The sequence below is a fragment of the Pseudophryne corroboree genome, chromosome 7 (assembly GCF_028390025.1).
Source record: "Pseudophryne corroboree isolate aPseCor3 chromosome 7, aPseCor3.hap2, whole genome shotgun sequence".
NCBI lineage: Eukaryota > Metazoa > Chordata > Amphibia > Anura > Myobatrachidae > Pseudophryne > Pseudophryne corroboree.
In genome coordinates, this window is record NC_086450.1 from 507,866,605 (window position 1) to 507,887,476 (window position 20,872).

A 20,872-nucleotide genomic window follows, 5' to 3' on the forward strand; every position below is an offset into this window, starting at 1 on the left:
GAATACTTACCTTACGTCCACTGACGTCTTCCCTGGAGTTCACTGTTAGAGTGCAAGTGTGCTGTTAAAGAGACACTGACCTTAAACGCCCACTGAGGCGTTGGAACTGAACATTAGTGCCTGGCGTACAGCGCCACCCTAAGGACAGTCTAGGAGGGGTGTGGTATGGTATGCCGGCGGCTGGGCTCCCGGCGACCAGCATACCGGCGCCGGAAGCCCGACCGCCGGCATACCGACAGCGTGGCGAGCACAAATGAGCCCCTTGCGGGCACGGTGGGGTGCGTAGTTATTCTCCCTCCAGGGGGGTCGTGGACCCCCACGAGGGAGACAAACTGTCGGTATGCCGGCTGTCGGGATTCCAGCGCCGGTATACTGTTCGCCGGGATCCCGACAGCCGGCAACCTGAAGACCACCCTCTAGGAGGTGTATCTAAATTATTGTCAAGAAGTTTCTTGCCCAAAGACATTATTACCTTTCAAATGATTGCTTTTGCATGTGACATATTTGATTGCTGGACCAAGATATTGTCATGCCTTTGAGATATTTAAGCTGTGATTGCTGTTATAGACAGGGAAAGAATCAGGGCATTGTAATGATGTTCAACCTATGCAATTGCCTTTATTGAGAATTGAGTTATAGCGGTGACTGATACTCTCAGATAAATAAATGGTTGTCACCGTCTCCCTGTGTGGTGGTCCTTGAGCATACAGTGTTTGGGTTGTCCTTCTGGGGTCCTCCTGGTCCTTCTGTCCCAGCTTTATAGGTAATGAGAAGAACAGTCGCTGACCTCAACATTTCTGAAGAGAGGACACGGCCGACCAGAAACCGACTGAGCTTCAGGTACGAATCCACTTTCTAGCGATATTACATTAGGACAGTAGAGGGGCAGGGCGAGGGGCCAGGGAGGAGTGGACTAGTGTAGCAATAGACGATGAGAGCATGAATGAGTCTCAGTTACCTCCATGGTAAGAAAGGCAGATTCTGCAGCTATTACAAAGGAGGAAATGTCTGGGATGTGAGAGGGACTGGATGTAGAGGGGAGCAGGAGGCGGCAGAGCCCAGGCTGGCAACCACACAGCACACATGGGGAACAGAACACAGAGGTAGATGTTATCGATGGAGAGGGAAAAGGACAAGGAGAGTTTTGGGTATAAACAAACATGAAACAGAGGGGGTCATTCCGAGTTGATCACTTGCTAGCTACTTTTAGCAGCCGTGCAAATGCATAGTCGCCACCCACGGGGGAGTGTATTTTCGCTTTGCAGGAGTGCGAACGCCTGTGCAGCCGCGCGCAGCAAACACATTTTGTGCAGAACAAGACCAGCCCTGTAGTTACTTATTCTGTGCAATGATTGCTGCGACGAAGGTCCCGGAATTGACGTCAGACACCCGCCCTGCAAACGCCCGGCCACGCCTGCGTTTTTCCAGACACTCCCAGAAAACGGTCAGTTGACACCCATAAACTCCCACTTCCTGTCTATCTCCTTGCGTTCGCCAGTGCGAATGGAATCGACGCTAGAACCTGTGCAAAATCACAAAGCTCTTTGTACCCGTACATCACGCGTGCGCATTGCGGTGCAGGTTTGCCGTTTTTTTAACTGAACGCTGCGCAGCAAACAATGGCGGCAGCTAGCGATCAACTCGGAATGACCCCTAGAGACCTAAGACGTTTATGCTGCTGCAGATAAGAAGGAATATGCAGCTATTTTCATGAATTTTTAGGTGTTGAAACAAAGGATTAAAAAAAATGCAACCACTGCAGACTGGCCACATGACTAGGGGGAAATAGGAGAGTGTTAGCTCACAAATCTAATACAGGGATGATTTTCAGGTGATAACCCAGTTTTGGTGTACAGAAATGGGCACCCTGGCCCAGACCACCTTGGTGGCAGGGAATAAAAGGGTCTATTTACTAAGCGTTTAATGGACATAAAGTGGACAAAGGTAAAGTACCAGCCAATCGGCTCCTAACTGTCATGTTGTAGGCTGTGTTTGAAAAATGACAGTTAAGAGCTGATTGGCTGATACTTTATCTCTCACCACTTTATCTCCATGCAAGGCTTAGTAAATAGACTCCATAGATTGTAAGCTCCACTGTGGCAGGGACTGGTGTGAATTCCCTGTAAAGCGCTGCGGAATAGGGAGGCCAATCCTGGGATCGGCGGGATCCCGGGATTTGGGCCCAAAAATGCCGGGATTTGAATCCCGGGATTGGAGCATCCAATCCCGGGATTCACGGGATTGCACTGCGCATGTGCGGGAGGGAGTGTGTGTAAGTAATACTACTTACTCTTAGGCGGGCGGCAGCCATAGACGAACGCTGAACGCGGCGACACTTCAAATGTGTCGCCGGCCGCCAGCCAATCAGAGCTGGCGGACCGGCAGCCAATCAGGGAAGCTGCCGCGGCAGCCAATCAGGAGCGACTGCTGCGGCCGCTTCCCTGATTGGCTGCTGGTCCGCCAGCTCTGGTTGGCTGGCGGCCGGCGCTTCATTTGAAATGCTGCCGCGTTCAGTGTGTCCATGTCTGGCGCCCACCTAATAGTAAGTGTTATTACTTACACCCAGCCTCCCTCCCGCACCGCTACCAACCCTCCCCACTACCTACTGTACACCCTCCCGCCCAGCTACCTACACCCTCCCGCCCAGCTACCTACACCCTCCTGCACTGCTACCTACACTCTCCCTCCCTTCCCCGCCGCTACCTACACCCTCCGCACCGCTACCTACACCCTCCCGCCCAGCTACCTACACCCTCCTGCACTGCAAACTACACCCTCCCTTCCCCGCCGCTACCTACACCCTCCCGCACCGCTACCTACCCTCCAGCGCTGCTCCCTACACCCTTCTTTACTGATCCCTACTGCAATCCCGGGATTTATCGTTTTTCAATCGCGAATCCCGGGATTGAAAAAACGGCCCGGGATTGGCCTCCCTACTGCGGAATATGTGTGCGCTATATTGTATTATTTATAAAGAACAGTTGAAGTCAGGGGCAGATGATGAGTATAAATAAATAACAGGTTTATACTGCAAGTAATTAGCAGAAACCAGGTGACTCCTTCATCACACCGTCCACATTGCTGCATTATAACATACTTCCCAACCGTCCTGAATTCAGTGGTACACTATAGTCCCACCTTTCGGGCAATGTCGGACTGTCCCACCAGTGGACTGCAGTGTGTGTGTGTGTGGGGGGGGGGGGGGCGCTGTCATCCGCAGCTGGAGTGTTAGGCTCGCCCCTAGTGTAATGAGAGATGGGACGCACCCCAAAATGTATGCCTCCACAGGAGCTTGGACTTGTGCGGTATGATGCCACGCCCATTTTTCAGGCATGCATGAGAATCCCGAACCCATCCTCCCCAGTGTCGGGAGACAGTGGCTGCACTGGGGTCGGTGACACCTGGTGCAGCCAAAAGCACCCTGCACGTGGCCAAAATTGGGGTGTGACTTCGCATGCAGAGGGCATGGCTTTGCGGGGGCCTCATTGGCGTCACAAAAGGGTTGTGTACTCATGGGGGGAAGCCCAGTTACCGTACTCCAGGTGCGTGCGGGCTGCCCCCAAAGCCTCCTCCAGCACTGCTGTCTCTTTCTCAGTGACCGGTGCCGCAGGAAAATGTCACACTGCAGCACCCGGCTATTGTCGCTGTAGAGGAGTCAGCATTTTGGTGTCACCCCCTGGGTGGGTGACAACCGGGTGTGGCCTGCAACCTCCATCACCCGCGGTTTCCGGTATGAATGGTCGACCATGTGAACGGATAGCATCGCCCGCCACCCGCCAGCCCCGGAACCCACCTTGTGACTCCCGTGTCAGGAGTTACGCTTTATAGAAAAATGTGAAATATAAAAGTTTTCTACTCTCAGTTATGTTTCCAGGACAGATAGCGCATGTGTGAACAGATGTAGGCAGCCTAGGCTATCCAGCTATTGTGGAGGTAACAGTCCCAGCTTTTCTCCTGCCTGGGGGTCATGCTGGAATTTATAGTCCCTCCACAGCAGGGCAGCCGAGATTCCTACACCTGATATAGATTATAAAAGATGTTTTGCATCCCGGAAACACAGATCAGATAGTCCCTGTCAGCTCTACACTGTTTCCCCAGTGCACTCATATCCTCAGACACCTCTCACCCTTCCCTATTATATTACCTGCTAAAGGTGCAGAGTCCACCCTGCTACAAAATACAGTTATTTACTAATCAGACACTGAAAATAACATAAACATCACTCACTGTGACCACACCTGCAAACAGGATCCAAAGCGAAAGTAAAATATGTTTTCTCTTCTTCCTGTGGGCGGACTTTGCTGTATCAGAACATTAACTATTTGTGAGTCTCATAGTAGGGAATCTATCAAAGGGAAATCCATTTCTATATATGTTTATGTGTTCTTGTTATAAGGTTAATTCCTATGATGGCGCTAATAAGCTACTATGCAGGGGTGTAGCTAGGACTTTGCGGGCCCCACCCATCGCAAAACCTGGAAGGGTACCCCAACACTGCTCACATTGGAGGCCATACTCAGGCCATACTGAGAAAATGGTGCAGAGGCCATGTTTTGCGCAGTAAGAAAATAATAGGATTTTAATACCTACCGGTAAATCCTTTTCTCTTAGTCCGTAGAGGATGCTGGGGACTCTGTAAGGACCATGGGGTATAGACGGGATCCGCAGGAGACATGGGCACACTATAAGACTTTGAATGCGTGTGAACTGGCTCCTCCCTCTATGCCCCTCCTCCAGACTCCAGTTAGAGAACTGTGCCCAGCGAGACGGACATTTCGAGGAAAGAATTTATCGTTTAAACACAGTGAGTGTCATACCAGCTCACACCTCGAACATGCCGCAGAACGTGGCATTCAATAGAACACCAGCTGACAGCATGGAAAAATACACAGCCATATGCTGAGAGAATATGTAACACAACCTGTGTGTCAACACCACCAATAATAGGATACCGCATGCCATGGCATGAATAACGTCAGTAACAGCCTGACAGAGAAGAAACACCACAAGAGTGTAACCATAGCCAATAACTGCAGATACAGTACGCACTGGGACGGGCGCCCAGCATCCTCTACGGACTAAGAGAAAAGGATTTACTGGTAGGTATTAAAATCCTATTTTCTCAAACGTCCTAGAGCAGGCATTCCCAACCACGGTCCTCAAGGCACACCAGCAGTGCAGGTTTTAGTGATATCCAGGCTGCAGCACAGATGGTTAAATCAAAATAACTGAGCTACTAATTAAGTCACCTGTGCCGAAGCCTGGATATCACAAAAACCTGTACTGTTAGTGTGCCTTGAGGACCGTGGTTGGGAATGCCTGTCCTAGAGGATGCTGGGGACTCCGTAAGGACCATGGGGTTTATACCAAAGCTCCAGACCGGGCGGGAGAGTGCGGACGACTCTGCAGCACTGATTGAGCAAACATGAGGTCCTCATCAGCCAGGGTATCAAACTTGTAGAGCTTAGCAAAAGTGTTTGAATCTGACCAAGTAGACGCTCGGCAAAGTTGAACCGCCGAGACTCCTCGGGCATCCGCCCAAGAAGAGCCCATCTTCCCAGCCGAATGGGTCTCCACCGACTTCAGTAATGGCAATCCAGCCGTAGAATGAGCATGCCGAATCATATCACAGATCCAGCGTATAACAGACTGCATAGAAGCAGGGGCCCCAGTTTTGCTGGGAGCATACAGGATAAACAGAGCCTCTGTTTCCCCAATCTGTGCCGATCTTGCGACATAAATATTCAAAGCCCTGACTACATTGAGAGACTTTGAATCAGCCAATGCTTAAGTAACCACAGGTATCATAATAGGCAGGTTTCTGTGAAACACAGAAACTACTTTTGGCAGAACTATTTTCCGAGTTCTCAATTCCGCTCTATCCACATGGAAGATCAAATAGGGGCTCTTGTGAGACAAAGCCGCTAATTCCGACACCCGCCTTGCGGACGCCAAGGCCAACAGCATGACCACTTTCAAAGAGAGAAATTTTAACACAACCTTTCTTAAAGGTTCCAACCAGTGTGAAATAAACTGCAAGACCACGTTAAGGTCCCACGGTGCCACTGGGGGCACAAATGGAGGTTGGATGTGCAGCACTCCTTCCAAGAAAGACCGAACCTCTAGAAAGGTGGCCAATTATTTTTGAAAGAAAGTTTATAAGGCCGAAACCTGCACTTTAAAGGAGCCTAACTTTAGGCCTGCATCCACACCTGATTGCAAAGAATGGAGAAAAACGACCCAGCTGAAATTCTTCCGTAGGAACCTTCTTGGATTCACACCAAGACACATACTTCCTCCAAATATGGAGGTAAAGCTTCGCCGTTACTCCTTTCCTAGCTTGAAGCAATGTGGGAATTACTTCACCGGAAATACCCTTTCGGGTTAGGATATGGTGTTCAACGCCATGCCGTCAAACGCTGCCGCGGTAAGTTTTGATACACGCCCGGTTCCTGCTGGAACAGGTCCTCTCGTAGAAGAAAAGGCTATGGATCTTCTATGAGTAAGTCTTGAAGATTTGGATACCAAGCCCTCCTTGATTAGATCGGAACAATGAGGGTCGCCTGAACCTTTGTTCTTCTTACGTTTATCACCTTCGGAAAGAGTGAAAGTAGAGGGGACACATAGACCGACTGAAAACACCCAAGGTGTCACAAGGGTGTCCAATGCTATAGCTTGATTGTCCCTTGACCTGGACCAATATCCCCGAGGTTTCTTGCTGAGGCGAAACGCCATCATGTCCAATTGAGGCATTCCTCAAAGACTTGTCACTTCTGTGAAAACTTCTTGATGACGACTGCATTTCTCCTTGATGGAGATCGCGTCTGCAGAGAAAATCTATTTCTCCTTTGTCTACATCCTGAACGAAGACAGATAATATACCGTTTCCATGCCTTTCCACCCCGTGGAAAACTTTTGCGGCTTCTGCCATTGCCGCTTTGCTCCTTGTTCCGCCCTAGCGGCTTACTTGCGCCACTGCTGTTAAGTCGTCCGACAGACTTAAGACGGGCAGATCACGAAGAAGATGTTCGTTGAAAATAGCTCTTAATTTAAGAACGCTTATTGCAGACAAGCTTCCCAGCGTGACCTTTTCCCTTGGAAAGACTGCTCCCCAGCCTCAGAGACCTGCATCCATGGACACCAGGATCTAATTCTGGATCCCGAACCTTTGTCCCTCTAAGAGGTGAGAACTGTGCAGTCACCACAGGAGAGATATCCCGGTCCTTAGGATTATTTTCCGGTGCATGTGCAGGTGAGACCCGGACCACATGTCCCACTGGTCCCGTGAAAGCCACTCTGGCATTTGACCTGCTCAGCAAAAGGCCCCATAGGCCGCAACCATCTTCTTCATCAACAGAACATATTGATGGGTTGTCACTACTGCAAATCTGATCCGACTCTGGATCCTCAGATCTATTTCCACAGGAAAAGACAACTCTCAACGGTTCAGTATCTAATCTTATTCCCACCTCCGACATCTGCGTCGTTGGGATCAACAGCGATTCTCTGCACTGAAGAACTGTCAGAGAGGAACAACGATTTGCACCACTTGTTTCATGATTTTGCTGTATTCAGGAGAGCGTCCCAGTACAGAATAATAATAGCTCATACTATTGAAGGAAAAACATCATACTGCCATCACTCCAGTGAAATGGCAATGACAATCCTGGATAGTAAACCCAGGTAAGCTTAATGCAGATGAAACCGCATTTAAACCCTCTTTCTTCTTTTACGGGTTGGAGATCCCTGGCCTGAGAGATTCCATCCTGTAGCTCAACTTCTTAAGTAGAAATCTTTTTTTTTTTTTTTTTTTTTTATGACAGGGACAGCAGGACAATGTTCTGATCCTGACGCAACTCTTGTATGGCGTCGTATACTACCTCCACTTCCAGAGGAGAATCGGTAAGATCTATTTGAAAAATCAGCGAGGGGAATCATCTGGAATCTCCAGTATGTCCCCCTTTGGCTTCTATTTTTAACTCACTGGTCCAAGACCATTCCAGGACTGATTGAAGAGTGTTAGACGAGTTCCCACCGGTGTGTGCTCCAGCAAGATAGACCCAGCGACATGCGGTGGATGTGGTAGAAACAGAAGACGATATCTGTTTCTGCGAACCTGAAAAGGCTGCAAACCCCTTACCTTTTCACCTTCCACTATCTGCAAAGAAGGGGAAAAAGAACAGTATCCAACCGGTTAAAATGACTGCATCCCACAAAAGAATGCGTCATCAACCGTTGTGAGGGAACATTTCTCAAGAAGGTAGACTTACCAGTGGTATCTGCCGAGAGTAACTTAACTAAGGCATCCCCAAACAGCGGTTACACCTTTACAGGGAAAATACTCCAGTATCTCTCAGAGTCAGCCTCAGCATTCCCTTGGCCAGACCTCCTGTAGTCGCACGGCAGCTTGCCGCAATGTTATAGAGAAGACCCAACATAAGAAAACATCCCCTCTCTCTCTAGGGAAATGCTATCGGCTGCCAAGGTAACCAACCCTTTCCGAATACAAGCACTCCCCCATGCGAATGTAATGCAAATATCATCTAAGCATATAATTAAAATATCACTTAGCTTCCTGTATACGATCCTTTGTGACAGGGCCCCGTGCAGACCAGGAGTTGACTTTCACTGTATTCTATCCACGGCGGGAAAAGAATAAACACTCGGGCCAGTATTTACTAAGAATCCGAGTTTTGCCGATTTGTGTTTTTTTTTTCTAAGTCCCAATCCGGGAATTCACTAAACAGAAAACTCGGCAGTGTCTGGTCTATTCGTAATGGTTTGATTGGCAAAGTTCTGAAATACGAATGAATAGACCATCGGTCAAACGCGGCTGTTATTTCATACAATTCACTATTCATTCGTATTTGGGTGTTAGTCTCTGAGTGCTCAAGTGCGGGTCTATTTTTTTTCGAATCGTTAAAAAAAGCAGCAAAAAAATAGACCTGCTTTTTCCAGTCGAGTTTGGATAACCATGCACGGATCAGTGAGATCTGTGCATGGTTATCTATGGGAAAGGGTGTGTTTAGTGTCAAAAGTGACAAAAAAAATTGCGTGGGGTCCCCCCTCCTAAGCACAACCAGCCTCGGGCTCTTTGAGCCGGTCTTGGTTGACAAAATATGGGGGGGGAAATGACAGGGGTTCCCCCATATTTCATCAACCAGCACCGGGCTCTGCGCCTGGTCCTGGTTCCAAAAATACGGGGGACAAAAAGCGTAGGGGTCTCCCGTATTTTTAAAACCAGCACCAGGCTCCACTAGCCAGGTACATAATGCCACAGCCGGGGGACACATTTATAGTGGTCCCGGCGGCCCTGGCATTACATACCCAACTAGTCACCCCTGGCCGGGGTACCCTGGAGGAGTGGGAACCCCTTAAATCAAGGGGTCCCCCCCTCTAGCCAACCAAGGGCCAGGGGTGAAGCCCGAGGCTGTCCCCCCCATCCAAGGGCGGCGGATGGGGGGCTGATAGCCTAGTGTAAAAAATGTGAATATTGTTTTTAGTAGCAGTGCTACAAGTCCCAGCAAGCCTCCTCCTCCGCAAGCTGGTACTTGGAGAACCACAAGTACCAGCATGCAGTGGAAAACCAGGCCCGCTGGTACCTGTAGTACTACTACTACTAAAAAAATCCCACCCAAAAAACAGGACACACACACCGTGACAGTATAAGTTTATTACATACATGCACACCTACATACACACATACTTACCTATGTTCACACGAGGCTCGGTCCTCTTCTCCCTGTAGAATCCTTGGGGTACCTGTGAAAAAATTATACTCACATAATCCAGTGTAGCTTCTGTCCTTTGTATAATCCACGTACTTGTCAAAACAAAAAAACGGAAACCCGACCACGCACTGAAAGGGGTCCCATGTTTACACATGGGACCCCTTCCCCCGACTGCCAGGGAGGGACCCTCCTGTCTGAAGGGACCCTCCTGTCAAAGAGGGTCCCTTCAGACAATCAGGGAGCGCCACGTCGTGGCACTCTCCTGATTGGTTGTGTGCTCCTGTAGTGTCTGTGAGGCAGCACACGGCAGAGATACAATGTAGCGCCTATGCGCTCCATTGTATCCAATGGTGGGAACTTTGCGGTCAGCGGTGAGGTTACTTTCGGTCAACCGCTGACCGCAAAGTTCCCACCATTGGATACAATGGAGCGCATAGGCGCTACATTGTATCTCTGCCGTGTGCTGCCTCACAGACACTACAGGAGCACACAGCCAATCAGGAGAGTGCCACGATGTGGCGCTCCCTGATTGGCTGAAGGGACCCTCTTTGACAGGAGTTGGGGGGGTCCTGGCAGTCGGGGAAAGGGGTCCCATGTGTAAACATGGGACCCCTTTCAGTGCGTGGTCGGGTTTCCGTTTTTTTGTTTTGACAAGTACGTGGATTATACAAAGGACAGAAGCTACACTGGATTATGTGAGTATAATTTTTTCATAGGTACCCCAAGGATTCTACAGGGAGAAGAGGACCGAGCCTCGCGTGAACATAGGTAAGTATGTGTGTATGTAGGTGTGCATGTATGTAATAAACTTATAATGTCACAGTGTGTGTGTCCTGTTTTTTTTGGGGGTATTTTTTTAGTAGTAGTACTACAGGTACCAGCGGTCCCGGTTTTCCACCGCATGCTGGTACTTGTGGTTCTCCAAGTACCAGCTTGCGGGGGAGGCTTGCTGGGACTTGTAGTACTGCTACTAAAAACAATATTCACATTTTTTACACTTGGCTATCAGCCCCCCATCCGCCGCCCTTGGATGGGGGGGCAGCCTCGGGCTTCACCCCTGGCCCTTGGGTAGCTGGAGGGGGGACCCCTTGATTTAAGGGGTTCCCACTCCTCCAGGGTACCCCGGCCGGGGGTGACTAGTTGGGTATGTAATGCCAGGGCCACCGGGACCACTATAAAAGTGTCCCCCGGCTGTGGCATTAGTGGAGCCCGGTGCTGGTTTAAAAAATACGGGGGACCCCTACGCTTTTTGTCCCCCGTATTTTTGGAACCAGGACCAGGCGCAGAGCCCGGTGCTGGTTGATGAAATATGGGGGAACCCCTGTCATTTTTTTTCCCATATTTTGTCAACCAGGACCGGCTCAAAGAGCCCGAGGCTGGTTGTGCTTAGGAGGGGGGACCCCACGCATTTTTTTTCAGATTTTTGAAGACTTTAAACACCTTTTTAAGGTACACAATGAAGCCTTGCACGGATCTCACAGATCCGGCCGGGATTCCTTGTGTTTTGTCAGGCAGTGTTTTACTCATCACTCCCGTAAAACACTGCCTGACATTACGAGTCACATCGACATCAGAAAATACGAATTGGGAAAAGTCGGCAGCTTAGTGAATGACCGTATCAGGATTCAAAAAGTTGCAGTAAAATACACCCGATACCATTCAAGATCAAACACCCTTCAAAACGACCAAAACACGAATCTTTGTAAATATACCCCTCGGATTCCTCATGAGGATCTGCGTCCAACTCGTCACGGCCGACCTAGAGCCTTATCAACAGAGCGACCAGCACATGAGAAGGAATACTTTTACTTCAGCATTCATTAGAAATTGTAATATGACTATACATATTTTAATATACATATACACACATATCCTATATATATATCTATATAATATATATATATATCATACATATAAGCAGTTTGTCCGGATCCGCAGGGTCCCTAGAGACATTAATGTGTTCTGAATGTGTATGACCATGTACTGAATGCCCAAGTTGTGGATCTAACCAGGAAACCTTATGGTCAACATAAAACATAGTATTCGTAGACAGCAGGGAGTAGTAACCAGGCAAAATAACATTCTTGCAAACCCGAGGGAAGTATACACCAATAACTTTAATATCACTCCCCCACAATACAACCATGTCTGTGCTCGAGCTACAGGCCCATGGAACCGTACCATACATATAAATATATATATACAGGTATAAGCTAGTTACATCATGTTATCTATACCTAGTAATAACAGTTGGTGCCGACAGGGTCACCCACCTACTACTGTGTCTCCCATACAGTGTTTACTTTTTGCAAAGCATACAGCTACCGACCTGCTGACACTTAATCTACTGAATCAAGTTCCAATCAGGAGTCGGCGATGCCGACAGAGATATTTCCATAGCTGTTTGCGACAGAGCACTCACACATGTCGACACGTGTACTAAAAGCTATAGTGGGTATATCTGACAGGGAAAACACAGACACTTATGTACAACTCATTGACTACACGCCCAGTATATAACATAGTGCTATATTTCTCTTACGTCCTAGAGGATGCTGGGGACTCCGTAAGGACCATGGGGTATAGACGGCTCCACAGGAGACATGGGCACTGTAAAGCTTTAGAATGGGTGTGCACTGGCTCCTCCCTCTATGCCCCTCCTCCAGACCTCAGTTAGATCCTGTGCCCAGTGGAGACTGGATACACTGCAGAGAGCTCTCCTGAGTTTCTCTGAAAAAGCTTTTGTTAGGTTTATTATTTTCAGGAAGCGCTGCTGATAACAGGCTCCCTGCATCGTGGGACTGAGGGGAGAGAAGCAGACCTACTTAAATGATAGGCTCTGCTTCTTAGGCTACTGGACACCATTAGCTCCAGAGGGTCGGAACAAAGGTGTCGTCCTCGCTGTTCGTCCCAGAGCCGTGCCGCCGTCCTCCTCACAGAGTCGGAAGATAGAAGCCGGGTGAGTATAAGAAGAAAGAAGACTTCAAAGGCGGCAGAAAACTTCAGATCTTCACTGAGGTACTGCGCAGCGGTAACGCTGCGCGCCATTGCTCCCACGATTCACACACACAGGCGCCACGGTAAGGGTGCTGGGCGCAGGGGGGGGGGGGCGCCCTGGGCAGCAATAAATACCTCAAATAGGACACTGACAGAGTATAGATACTGCGGAGGCAGTATATTTTCAAATCCCCCGCCAGTATAAATAATTGCCATCGAGGGGGCGGAGCTTGATCCTCCAGCACTTACCAGCGCTATTTTCTCCACAGCATGCTGCAGAGAAGCTGCTCCCGGACTCTCCCCTGCTGATCTCAAATACAGAGGGCAAAAACGAGGGGGGGGCACATTTAATTGGCGCAATTGGTGTACACACACATATATATATATATATATATATATATATAAAAAGCACTGACAGACTGGGACTTTGTTTCAGTGTACAGTGGCGCTGGGTGTGTGCTGGCATACTCTCTGTCTCTCCAAAGGGCCTTATTGTGGGTCAGTCCCCATAAACTTATATATCCCAGTGTGTGTGGGGGTGTCAGTACGTGTGTGTCGGCATTTCTGAAGTGGAAGGCTCATCTAGGGAGGAGGCAGAGCAGATGATTGTGGTGTCTCCGTCGGCATCGCCGACTCCGGATTGGATGGATATGTGGAATGTTTTAAATGCGAATGTGACTTTATTACATAAAAGATTGGACAAAGCAGAGTCCAGGGAAAAAGCAGGGAGTCAATCCATGGCTTTGACTGTGTCACAAGGCCCTTCAGGGTCACAAAAACGTCCCCTTTCCCAGATAGCAGACACCGATACCGACACGGAGTCCGACCATATGATGATGCTAGGTTGCACCCAAGGGTGGCCAAGAGTATTCAATATGTGATTGTTGCATATCACAGAGGACCCCTCTGTCCCTGACACGAGGGTCTGCATGTTTAAGGAAAAGAAACCTGAGGTAACTTTTCGCCCCTCTCATGAGCTGAACACCTTATTTGAAAAAGCTTGGGAAACTCCAGACAAGAAACTGCAGATTCCCAAGAGAATTATTATGGCGTATCCTTTCCCCTCACAGGACAGGTTACGGTGGGAATCCTCGCCCACGGTGGACAAGGCTTTAACGCGCTTGTCCAAAAAGGTGGCGCTACCTTCCCCTGATACGGCAGCCCACAAGGATCCTGCTGATCGCAGACAGGAAACTACCTTAAAATCAATTTATACACATACGGGTGCCCTACTAAGACCGGCAGTAGCGTCGGCATGGGTGAGTAGCGCAATTGCAGCGTGGGCAGATACCTTGTCGTCTGACATTGACACCCTAGATAAAGATAACATTTTATTGACCTTGGGTCACATTAAAGACGCAGCGTTATATATGAGGGAAGCTGCGAGAGATATTGGGCTGTTGGGTGCAAGAGCCAATGCCATGACAATTTCTGCTAGACGGTCCCTGTGGACCCGCCAATGGACAGGTGATGCTGATTCAAAAGGACATATGGAGACTTTGCCTTACAAATGTAAAGTTTTATTTGGTGAGGGCCTCGGGGACCTGGTTTCCACAGCTACCGCGGGTAAATCTTCTTTTTTGCCTTATGTTCTCCCACAGCAAAAGAAAACACCTCAGTATCAGATGCAGTCCTTTCGGTCGCATAAGTTCAGAAAGGGTCGGGGCTCTTCCTTCCTCGGCAGAGGTAGAGGTAGAGGGAAAAGAGCGCCTGCTACGGCTAGTTCCCAGGAACAAAAGTCCTCCCCGGCCTCTACAAAATCCACCGCATGACGCTGGGGCTCCGCTGAGGGAGTCCGCGCCGGTGGGGGCACGTCTTCGACACTTCAGCCAAGTCTGGGTTCAGTCAGATTTGGATCCTTGGGCGGTAGAAATTGTATCCCAGGGCTACAAACTGGAGTTCGAAGATGTACCTCCTCGACGATTTTTAAAATCGGCCTTGCCAGCTTCTCCCCCAGAGAGGGATGTAGTGGCAGCTGCAATACAAAAGCTGTGTCAACAGCAGGTGATTATCAAGGTTCCCCTACTACAACAGGGGAAGGGATTTTATTCAAGCCTATTTGTGGTCCCGAAGCTGGATTGCTCGGTCAGGCCCATTCTGAATCTAAAATCACTGAACCTATATCTGAAGAGGTTCAGATTCAAGATGGAATCTCTCCGGGTAGTGATCTCCAGCCTGGAAGGAGGGGATTTTATGGTGTCGCTGGACATAAAGGATGCATACCTTCATGTCCCCATTTATCCTCCTCATCAGGCGTACCTGAGATTCGCTGTACAGGATTGCCATTACCAGTTTCAGACATTGCCGTTTGGGCTTTCCACGGCCCCGAGGATTTTCACCAAGGTAATGGCGGAAATTATGGTGCTCCTGCGCAAGCAAGGCGTCACAATTATCCCGTACTTGGACGATCTCCTGATAAAGGTGAGTATAAGGGAACAATTGTTACAAAGCGTGTCTCTCTCCCTGAGAGTACTACAACAACACAGCTGGATTCTAAATCTACCAAAGTCGCAGTTAGTTCAGACAACTCGGCTGTCATTTTTGGGCATGGTTCTGGACACAGTAAAACAAAGGGTCTTTCTCCCAGTGGAAAAAGCCCAAGAACTCCAGAACATGGTCAGGGACCTGTTAAAGCCATAAAGAGTGTCAGTCCATCAATGCACTCGTGTATTAGGAAAGATGGTGGCGGCCTACGAGGCCGTTCCATTCGTCAGGTTCCATGCAAGGACTTTTCAGTGGGACCTTCTGGACAAGTGGTCAGGGTCCCATCTGCACATGCATCGGAAGATAACCCTGTCCCCCCGGGCCAGGGTCTCTCTCCTGTGGTGGCTCCAGAGTACTCACCTTCTAGAGGGTCACAGGTTCGGCATTCATGAGTGGGTTCTTGTGACCACGGATGCGAGCCTCCGAGGATGGGGAGCAGTCACACAGGGAAACAATTTTCAGGGAGTATGGTCAAGCCAGGAGGTTTGTTTACACATCAATGTGCTGGAGTTGAGAGCCATATACTACGGCCTTAAACAGGCAGAGAATCTTCTTTGCAACCTACCGGTTCTGATACAATCAGACAACGTCACAGCCGTGGCGCATGTAAACCGCCAGGGCGGGACAAAAAGCAGAGCGGCAATGGCAGAAGCTACCAGGATTCTTCGCTGGGCGGAAAATCACGTAAGCGCTCTATCAGCGGTCTTCATTCCGGGAGTAGTCAACTGGGAAGCAGACTTCCTCAGCAGACACGATCTCCATCCAGGAGAGTGGGGACTTCATCAAGAAGTCTTTGCAGAGGTGACAAGTCGTTGGGGATATAGGCATGATGGCGTCACGCCTCAACAGGAAGCTTTGAACATACTGTTCCAGGTCGAGGGTCCCTCAGGCAGCGGCGGTGGACGCCCTGGTGACACTGTGAGTGTTTCAGTCGGTCTATGTGTTCCCTCCACTTCCTCTCATCTCAAAAATATTGAGAATCATAAGACGAACAAGAGTGCAGACAATACTCATTGTTCCAGATTAGCCTTGAAAGGCCTGGTATGCAGATCTTCAGGGACTGCTCTCAGAAGATCCGTGGCCCCTTCCTCTCAGGGAGGACCTGCTACTACAGGGGCCCTGCGTGTTCCAAGACTTACCGCGGTTACGTTTGACGGCATGGCGGTTGAACACCAAATCCTAGCTAAGAAGGGTATTCCAGATGAAGTCATCCCTACTCTTATTAAAGCTAGGAAGGATGTTACGGCGAAACACTATCACCGTATCTGTAGAAAATATGTGTCTTGGTGTGAAGCCAAGGATGCTCCTACTGAGGATTTTCAGCTAGGACGTTTTCTCCATTTTGTGAAGTCAGGTATGGATATGGGCCTGAAGTTAGGTTCCATTAAGCTGCAGATTTCTGCCTTATCCATATTCTTTCAGAAGGAATTGGCTTCTCTCCCAGAAGTCCAGACTTTTGTGAAAGGTGTGTTGCGCATCCAAACTCCTTTTGTGCCTCCGGTGGCACCATGGGACCTTAACGTGGTGTTACAGTTCCTTAAATCACACTGGTTTGAACTGCTTCAAACGGTTGAATTGAAGTTTCTCACTTGGAAAGTCATCATGTTATTGGCCTTGGCATCTGCGAGGCGGGTGTCCGACTTGGTGGCCTTGTCTTACAAGAGCCCCTATCTGATTTTCCATGCGGATCGAGCAGAGTTGAGAACTCGTCCTCAATTTCTGCCTAAAGTGGTTTCGTCATTTCATATGAACCAACCTATTGTGGTGCCTGTGGCTACAGGGGCCTTGGAGGATTCCAAGTCCCTTGATGTAGTCAGGGCCTTAAAGATTTATTTAGCCAGAACGGCTAGGGTTCGGAAAACAGATGCACTGTTTGTCCTGTATGCAGCTCCTGCATCTAAGCAGACTATTGCTCGCTGGATCTGTAACACGATTCAGCAGGCTCATTCTACGGCTGGATTGCCGATACCAAATTCAGTAAAGGCCCATTCCACTAGGAAGGTGGGCTCTTCTTGGGCGGCTGCCCGAGGCGTCTCGGCATTACAACTTTGCCAAACAGCTACTTGGTCGGGGTCAAACACTTTTGCTAAGTTCTACAAGTTTGATACCCTGGCTGATGAGGACCTCGTGTTTGCTCAGTCGGTGCTGCAGAGTCATCCGCACTCTCCCGCCCAGTCTGGAGCTTTGGTATAAACACCATGGTCCTTACGGAGTTCCCAGCATCCTCTAGGACGTAAGAGAAAATAAGATTTTAAACCTACCGGTAAATCTTTTTCTCCTAGTCCGTAGAGGATACTGGGCGCCCGTCCCTGTGTGGAATCATTCTGCAAGGCTTGTATATAGTTATTGCATACTTAAAGGTTATGCTACAGTTGAGATCGGCCTCTGGCTGATGCTGTTTTGTTCATACTGTTAACTGGTTATTGTATACCATGTTGTACGGTGTGTATGGTGTGGGCTGGTGTGTATCTCACCCTTGGATAACAAAATCCTTTTCCTCGTACTGTCGGTCTCCTCTGGGCACAGTCCTAACTGAGGTCTGGAGGAGGGGCATAGAGGGATGAGCCAGTGCACACCCATTCTAAAGCTTTACAGTGCCCATGTCTACTGCGGAGCCGTCTATACCCCATGGTCCTTACGGAGTCCCCAGCATCCTCTATGGACTAGGAGAAAAAGATTTACCGGTAGGTTTAAAATCTTATTTTCCTTTATATTGCACTAAATTACTGTGCCCCCCTTTGTTTACACTGCTTTGGCGGGGACTGTGGAGAAAATGGCGCTGTATCAAGTTGTGAGGGCTAAGCCACGCCCCCTTCTCGGGGCGCTTCAGCCCCGCTATATTTTACCATTTTATGCTGGCGGTGGTCCGTATACAGTGCCTAAGCACTGTATACATCTTTTAGCCAGGCTCATAGGAGAGGTATATTGCTGCCCAGGGCGCCCCCCCTGCGCCCTGCACCCTTGTAGTGCCGTTGGTGTGTGGGAGCAATAGCGCACAGTGCGACCGCTGCGCGGTACCTCTGAGACTCTGAAGTCTTCTGCTGTCACGGAAGTCTTCTGTTCTTCTAATACTCACCCGGCTTCTGTCTTCTGTGAGGGGGTTGACGGCGCTGCTGCGGGAACAAGCAGCTAGGCGCACCAAGTGATCGAACCCTCTGGAGCTAATGGTGTCCAGTAGCCTAAGAAGCAGAGCCCTTAACTCAGAAGAAGTAGGTCCTGTTTCTCTCCCCTCACTCCCACGATGCAGGGAGCCTGTAGCCAGCAGGTCTCTCTGAAAATAAAAAAACTAACATAAAGTCTTTTCAGATAAACTCAGTAGAGCTCCCCTAGTGTGTGACCAGTCTCTCCTGGGCACAGAATCTAACTGGAGTCTGGAGGAGGGGCATAGAGGGAGGAGCCAGTTCACACCCATTCAAAGTCTTATAGTGTGCCCATGTCTCCTGCGGATCCCGTCTATACCCCATGGTCCTTATGGAGTCCCCAGCATCCTCTAGGACGTTTGAGAAAACCGGGAAAATGACCACCGCACCATTTCCCAGAGACCTGTGCACAAGACTCTGGCACAGCACTCGGGTCTCCTAGTCACCCTAATGCTGAAAGAGCCACTCCACTGCCGGCTAGAGAAGAGGGGGCCAGGATTTAGATTACACACCAGCCCCCTCCTCTCTTAGTACGTGCCTGGGTGGAACTGAGAGATGCCTGACATTGCTTATGTATGAGCAGAGTGAAGGCCCTTTTAAAATTGGCACTAGTCCCAATCAGACAGGGCCATAACTATGTGTGTGCCAGCAGTGCCTGGCACACAGCGCATATGCACTGTGGGCTCAGAACCGCCCGCAACACCCACAGGTCTACACCGCAATGTTTTTCCACGCTAGGTAGCTGCAGCACCCGGCTACTTGTTACAGTGTTACATAGAATGGTAGCAAGGCAGCACTGCAGCATGTCGTCCACATGATCTTCCTCTCCCGGCTTCCCGCTCAGTGGTTGCCGCGTCTACTGTAAGGTAAAGTTGTGTGCTCTGGGGAGAGGGGAAAAGACAACACACACACCCCTCTACCTGACAGGGACTCTACCTGGCATAATGTGGGCTCTACCTGGCATAATGTGTATCAGTAGCTCTGTGGTGTAATGTGTTTAAAGGCCTCTACTGTCGTGTAATGTGTATAAGGGTCTCTACTGTGGTGTAATGTGTATATGGACCTCTACTGGGGTGTAATGTGTATAAGGGCCTCTCCTCTACTGTGGTGTAATGTGTATAAGGGGTACTACTGTGTGGTGTAATGTGAATAGCGGACACTAATGTGCCGGTAATGTGAACTGGTACTATTTTGTGGCCATGCCCCTTCCCCATAAAGCCACGCCCCTATATATTCGTCACGCTCTGTCGCTATTTTGAATATGGTGAGAGAGGGGGCACCAATTATTTTCTTGACACAGGGCATCAAAATGTATAGTTATGGCACTGCAATTATGGTTTCACTTAAATGTGCAGAGTCTCTACATGCTAGGGAACACACTGTAGAAGACAGGATCCCTCTTGTGCAGCAGCAAAACCAGGCAGCCAGAATGTGAGCAGGACAGTATGCAGTGTAGGCTGAGACACAGGAGTTTCAGGTTTCTTGAGCTACCGACGGAGCTTCCTGAACAGAGGAGAGATATGAGGGGGAGAGAGGATAGAGGATAATATATTGCAAATACAATAGTGAAAACATTACTGCCAATATGTCAAGAGTTTTTCTTGACTCCTCCCTCTCATTCAAACTAAACATTCAACCCCTCGCGCAGTCCTGCCGGTTTCACCTTCGAAATATCTCCAGGATTAAACCTTTTCTCAACCAAAAGGCACTGACTGGTCATCTGTAAACTGGACTACTGTAACCTCTTCTTATCTGGCCTCCCTACCTCCTTCCTCTCTCCTCTCCAATCTGTCCTCTGTACTGCTGCCCGGCTCATTTTCCTCTTCAAATGCACTACTGCCACCCTCTCCTATAAGCCCATCACTGACTCCCCTTCCCCATCAGAGCCCAATTCAAAGGCCTTACACTCACAAACCCTTCACCCAATTCTCTCCCCACGTCATCTCTAACCTCATGTCCTTCCACACTCCCAACTAAATATCTCTACCCACGTCAAGATTTTGTCTGTGCTGCTCCTTACTACTGGAACTCTCTCCCTTTCCCTGTCAGACCACCTCTGCAAATCTTCAAACCGTGTCTCCAAACCCACTTCTTTATTAAGGCCTTCCATCTGTATTCTTAACCCACTGCTCCATCACAGCCTTTTCCCTCTGTTTCACCCTGGTCTGCCTGCCACTCACTCACCTGTAGATTGTATACTGTCACAATGCAGGGCCCTCTTCCCTCATATGCTTTCCCTTCCCTCACTTATAGCATCATCTCCCCCCCCCCCCCCCCCCCCTCCCCATTGCCTGCAATGACACTGAACCTTTATGTTCAGCTGGTGCTGCCTTTGGGTATTATGACTGCATGTGCAGCATATTTATATCTCATGTTATGCAATGTTTTATACTGGAATTCTGATAGGGAGAAGGAGGAGGAGTAGAAAAAGAAGAACAACAACTTTGGAGCAGGTATACTGAAATAACAAGCAGAGAATTGTGTGTGATTTAAAAAAAAACTTTATTAATAATATAGATA

At 49.1% G+C, this 20,872-nt stretch overlaps 1 protein-coding gene across 3 annotated transcripts in view; it reads right to left on the minus strand.

Annotated features, from left to right (window-relative positions):
- Positions 1 to 4,287, minus strand: part of LOC134945859 (uncharacterized) — a 36,166-nt gene extending 31,879 nt beyond the window's left edge. For 2 of the 3 annotated variants that reach the window (XM_063935401.1, XM_063935398.1), the window contains exon 1: positions 4,228 to 4,287. The gene's annotated coding sequence lies outside the window, so the exon portion shown is untranslated. The remainder of the gene's footprint in view (positions 1 to 4,227) is intronic. The other variant, XM_063935399.1, reaches the window with a different exon arrangement.
- Positions 4,288 to 20,872: the final 16,585 nt, after the last annotated feature.